The sequence below is a fragment of the Bidens hawaiensis genome, unplaced genomic scaffold (genome assembly GCF_021521415.1).
Source record: "Bidens hawaiensis isolate Kalapana, Puna unplaced genomic scaffold, B.hawaiensis_p1.1 tig00031202_1, whole genome shotgun sequence".
NCBI lineage: Eukaryota > Viridiplantae > Streptophyta > Magnoliopsida > Asterales > Asteraceae > Bidens > Bidens hawaiensis.
The window spans coordinates 51452-57738 of record NW_027495257.1 but is presented as its reverse complement, the minus strand read 5'-3'; the positions used below and the strand labels follow the sequence as shown (position 1 = coordinate 57738).

General features: G+C 36.7%; 1 pseudogene; it reads left to right on the top strand.

The window, feature by feature from the left end:
- The first annotated feature begins 2788 nt into the window (after positions 1–2788).
- LOC143581827 (CBL-interacting serine/threonine-protein kinase 6 pseudogene) lies at positions 2789–4498 on the top strand (annotated as a pseudogene).
- Positions 4499–6287: the final 1789 nt, after the last annotated feature.

Genomic DNA, 6287 nt, shown 5'->3' with positions numbered 1-6287 from the left:
AAAATAAAAAAAACTAGTATATCTTACTAGATACGCTACAAATCAACTGAACTACAATAAATTACTGTCTCAACTACCAAAAATTAAATTTTAGGTCTATTTTGTTATTCACTTACACTAACATCTATTTTAAAGTTAATTATAAAAAAATCAACATCAACTACGCTTCAAATACATAACCAAAATATAATAATAACATTTACAGTTAATAATAACATTTACAATATCACATAACATATTAATACCAAATTATAATAACATTTACATTAATATAGAAAACCAAATTACATAAAACTAACTCCTAGCATCCGATTTCATATCGGAATCAACATCGATATCCATCGGATTCGAGGCTTCTGGAGTCCTGCCATCAGATTTCGTATCTGAATCTACATTCGGATTCTCTTATGGAGTATGAGAGGGCATGATCCTCTCGTACATGCCATCCGAGGTGTAAGTGGAGTCCTTAAGCCTTTGGAGGCGAATGTTCACCTGACTACGGAATGCCCCATAAACGGACACAGCCTTGAAGTTCTCCAAGTCATTCAACTCAATGTACGCCAACTCGATTCCCGGCACTACCATATCAATGTTGAAATAATCAGCAGTTGTGTACCCAAGCCACCTAACCATTCGGTTAAGTTGTTGGTACGTGAAGGTTTGAGGGTGGACATAGTCCATAAACCTCACCCTTTGATTCTTCCGGACGGCGCCGGAAGAAAAGTGGAAACAAATGGTGAAAAATGTGGGGTCGTAGTAGATTGGGGCATGATCATCGGGTTTACGTACGATCCATGAAGAAGCCATTATCGGAAATAAATCGGAAGTAGATTGTGATTGTGATTGTGGATTTTGATTGTGATTGTGACCGGTATTTAAACACCATCGGAACCCGGCGGTACATCTCCCTGACAATTTGAAATTGGCGGCACAAGAAACTGTAAAGGCAATGATGACATCGCCACTCGTCAAATCAACGTGTGGCCATTAATTACGTTTGGACACGCTTAAAAATATTTTAGTGTGACCATTTATAACTTATAGCCACACATAATAAGTGTATCTGTGACAATAAAAAACTTATAAAAAATAAAACTAAGATACTCTTTGGTCACACAACCTCGTACAAGTGGCCATTAATTACATTTTGACACACTTCAAGATATTTAAGTGTGACAATTTCTCACTTATAGCAACACATAATAAATGTATCCGTGATAATAAAAAACTTATAAAAATAAAACTAACATACTCTTTGGTCACACAACCTCGTATAAGTGGCCATTAATTATATTTGGGCACACTTAAAAGTATTTAAGTGAGACAATTTATCACTTATAGCCACACATAATAATTGTATCTGTGACAATAAAAAACTTAGGAAAAATAAAAGTAAACTACTCTTTGGTCACACAACCTCGTATAAGTGGCCATATATTTTAAGCGTTTTAGCCACATTACTAATAAGTACAATGGTTGTTTGTCATATTTCGCCACTTTATTAAAAATATGGCTAAAAAATGTGACATTAGGTCACACAACGTAATATAAGTGGCTATATCTTTTACCTTTTAGACACATCTCTTATCAATGCAGTAGCCGTTTGTCACATTTGGCCACACTATTAAAACATGTGGCTAGTTAAATGTCACAGTTTGTGGCTAATGCATGTGGTTTTGGTCACATGTATCAAAGATCAAACAAACTATGACTGTAGGTTACATTTCGCCACACGTTTTTATAATGTGGCTAGTTTTTGTCACAATTTTTTTCAAAGTTTGGCGAAAAGTACCTGAGAATGTATAGAATGGTCACATGAAAAATAATATGTGTGGCCAAAACATTCTGAAAGGTTTTCAAACATGGTCAAAGACCTTTTAGCCACACTTTATAGCCAAAGTGTGGCAAATCGTCCAGGCCACATGTGTGGCCGAAGGTCGATATTCACGTAGTGTAAATTTTATATATATATATATATATATATATATATATATATAGTTAGTTAGTTAGCAACTCAACTATGCATCATGATTTGTTTCTTAGGCTTTAGTGGGTTGTACCCACTTTTGGTGTTTCTTTTTCATTTTTTTTATCATTAATACTTTTAAGTTTTAATCCAATACTTTAATATCTTTACAATTTAATCCCAACACTTTTCACTTTCAACTTTTGTCCACTATATTTTTAATCTTTTACAAATTTTGCGTTTCAAGTTTCAGTCTAAATTTTATGAACTAACACGTCGCAACTTGCGGGTGTGATTCAATGTTTTTACACCTAATGCTCCAGTTTCACAGGCCCGTCGTAACACGCAGTTCCTAGAAAGACTTAGTTATTGTTTTTTATGTTTTACATTTTACGTTTAATGTTTTTTCGGTTTAATTTTTTTTGTTTCGTATTTTTTTCTTTATACAAGTTTTTTTTCCGGTGATATCGATCGCTGACGTGGTGTGACATGGATGCTATTTGGTACGACTTTACACCTCCACCGCAACAAAGGGCATAAATCAAGTTACTTGCATATATAAAGATGGAAGTGTATTTTCACAATAACTAACATATATATTTTTCATAAGTTCAGGTCATTAAATAGACAGAATATGTGATGAATAATTGAAGAAAACAAAGGAATAATATTGTGACATTTCAACATACTATAGACCATAGCTTATAATTTGTTTAAAGATTAAAATAATAACACGTGGCGTTTATTTCACAATTTTAAAATTTTCGTTCGTATTTTAGACCTTTTATTTTCATCGTATAATCTCGTGTCACGTGTCCACCAATAATAACTACAAATTACAACGTCAGATAACGACTCTTGTCCAGATACACATTCCACTCACAACCGTTGGATCAAACCTCATCACAAGGACCAAACCGTAATTTCACTCACTCAAACCTTCAATAAATACCTAATTCGTTTCTCAAACCCTAAAAGAACAAATATTAGTTTACATATTAATTTCCAAAGAGTTCATTATTCAATTTGGGAATGAGATATGAGAGGTTACTCGCGGTTATCTAATTCTAACCTCGGGCGAGCTAAACGACCGATCGCTGGCCGCAATTGCCACCGAAAACACGTTGAACTTGGTTGAAACAGAAGGCAAACGAGCAACAAAGTGTTCATTACCACCTTTTATCTATTTCGTTTAGTTTGTTAAATATTTTAATTGTCTAACCGAAGCATTTCAACAAACACATGGCCGCTGCAACAGAGGAGAAACACAACAATGTTCTACACGGCAAATACTCGCTCGGCCGGCAGCTAGGGCACGGTACATTCGCGAAAGTGTACCACGCGAGAAACGTGCATACCGGAAAAAGCATCGCGATGAAGGTTGTTGGTAAAGAAAAGGTTATTCAAGTCGGTATGATGGATCAGGTGAAGCGCGAGATCTCGGTTATGAAAATGGTGAAGCATCCGAACATCGTCGAGCTCTACGAGGTCATGGCAAGTAAATCCAAGATCTACTTCGCGATGGAGCTCGTCAGAGGCGGCGAGTTGTTTGCCAAAATAGCGAAAGGCCGCTTACGCGAAGACACTGCTAGAAGCTACTTCCAGCAGCTGATCTCCGCGGTTGATTTCTGTCACAGCCGCGGTGTGTTTCACCGTGATTTGAAACCGGAAAACTTGTTGTTAGATGAAGAAGGTTATTTGAAAGTAACCGATTTTGGTTTAAGTGCGTTTTGCGATCATATCCGTCAGGACGGGTTGTTACACACGACTTGCGGAACGCCTGCGTATGTCGCGCCTGAAATAATCGGAAAGAAAGGATACGACGGAGCGAAAGCGGATATTTGGTCGTGTGGAGTCATTTTATACGTCCTTTTGGCCGGGTTTTTGCCTTTTCAGGACGAAAACATCGTCGCGATGTATAAAAAGATCTACCGCGGAGACTTCAAGTGTCCGCCGTGGATCTCAGCCGACGCGCGGAAACTAATCACGAAAATGCTTGATCCAAAGCCTAGCTCTCGGATAACTATATCCAAGATAATGGAGTCTGCATGGTTTAGAAAATGCGCTTTGAAAAACAATAAGTTTGCTATTGAAGATGTGCATCCGAAAGGCGTTGAATCGAAGCTGTCGTTCAACGCCTTTCACATAATATCCTTATCCGAAGGATTCGACTTGTCGCCTTTGTTCGAGGAGAAGAAAAGAGAGCAGAAGGAGGAGATGAGGTTCGCGACGACAGAGCCTGCGACTGCGGTTGTGTCGAAGCTGGAGGCGGTTGCGAAGTCAGGGAAGTTTAGTGTCAAGAAGAGCCGAGACGAGAGTAGTCTTCGGTTGCAAGGGAATGAGGCTGGGAGGAAAGGGAAGTTAGGGATTGAGGCCGAGATATTCGCGGTGACGCCGTCGTTTTTGGTTGTGGAGGTGAAGAAGGCGAGTGGTGATACATTGGAGTATGACCAGTTCTGTAGTAAGGAGCTCCGGCCGGCGCTTAGCGATATTGTTTGGAGGTCTGCCGGCGGTCAGTCTTCTCCGGCATGAGGTTCAGATTGGTTGTATGATATAGTTATTGTTGTTTTATATTGTCTTATTGTTCAAATTGAATGGTTTTATATTTAATAATATGTGTTTATGATTTTAATAACTACTAACTCATACATCATATAACTAGTTATATGCTACTAACTCTATACGTTTATCTATTATGATTCTAAAACAGTTATAACTATTTTACGGGAAACATCATTATGTATGTGGCAGGATACCAAACTATAGTCCTTTGGTACTTTAGTTAATTACTATTGGTATACGCAAGCGAAAAGCTGTGTTATGTATAAATCTCAGAGATTGAACGAAGTTTAAAGGTTTAATTCTGACTCGGGTTGAATTGATTTATTTTGATAAAAGTTAGGTTTCTTGAATTCTGATTGAGGTGATGCCGAGTTGTCTCTATTGTGCACGAGGGTGTGACACATTAGCGGGTTAAGTTGATTTAATTAGTTTGATAAAATTGAGGTTTCTTGAATTATGATCGAGGTGACGGTGAGTAGTCTCTATCGTACACGAGGGTGTGACACATTAGCGGATTAAGTTGATTTAGTTTGATGAAAATTAGGTTTATTGAATTCCGATTGAAGTGTTGGTGAGTAGTCCGTGTCTTACACGTGGATGTGACTCGTAAGCTAGTTAAGTTGATTTAGTTTGACAATAATAATTAAGGTTCCTTGATTTCTGATTGGGTGAGAGTAGCCTCTATCATACACCAAGGTGTGACTCATTAACGGATTCAGTTGATTTAATTCGATAAAAATTAGGTTTCTTAAATTCTGATCGAGGTGATGGTGAGTAGTCACTATCCTACTCGAGGGGGTGACTCATTACCCTTTGTATGAATATGAAAGGTTTCTAGATAAGCTGAAATCTATAGGCTGTGGAAAAAAGTATCACTGGTCGACGTTGTAAGCAATTTGGATAAGTTAATAATGTAAGGATTTCACATTGTTCACCATTCATTTGTCACTTGTTTGATATCAAATGAATGACACAAAAAAGTTTACATATGACCAAAGTGATAGAATAAAATAAGAAAAAGGATGGGACAAGTACCCGACAAGGATGCTAGTCGTTTGTTTTATATGTTATGTTGAATGAATTTATGCAATTAGAAGCAAAATGTGCATGTATTACCTTAAATGATAGATTTCTTTTTCTTTTTTCTTTTTTTTCTTTTTTTCTTTTTCCCTTTTCTTTTTTCGTTTGTCTTTCTTTTTTGTAACTATAAGGTGAGCCCCCCTGTGTTACAAACATCATGTCTTAGCTAAAATTTGTTGAAATGTATGCATGTGGTCCGAACCATGAGTCCATGATTAACATTGACCTTACCTCTAATGTTAATCATATCATTTGATTGGTGAGTGACTTCACATCACTTGACATTATTTGTTCTTTATCTTTTCCATCTTCAACTAAATCATCACCATAAAACAAATAGATCATGTTGTAAAGGCGTACCAGAAGCATCAAAAGAGACAACACCATGTTCTTTGCGCATTATTAGGTGTTTTAGAAATGAATAAGAATGTTTTACCCTCACTTATAGTTTTTATATAACGATATTTTAGGACGATTTTAAATTAGCAGAGCTGGAGTGGACACGCTACGATGGCCGACTCTAAGATTGCAAGGAGATCTTGGTACCTTGTAAAAAAAATGGGTCTCTAAATATAAAATTATTTTTTTACAAAAGAATCCAAAAGGTAACCATAATCAGTCAAGGGCTAAAATAAAAAGAGTACATTTTATTCTTTATATTATCCTTTATATTATTCGA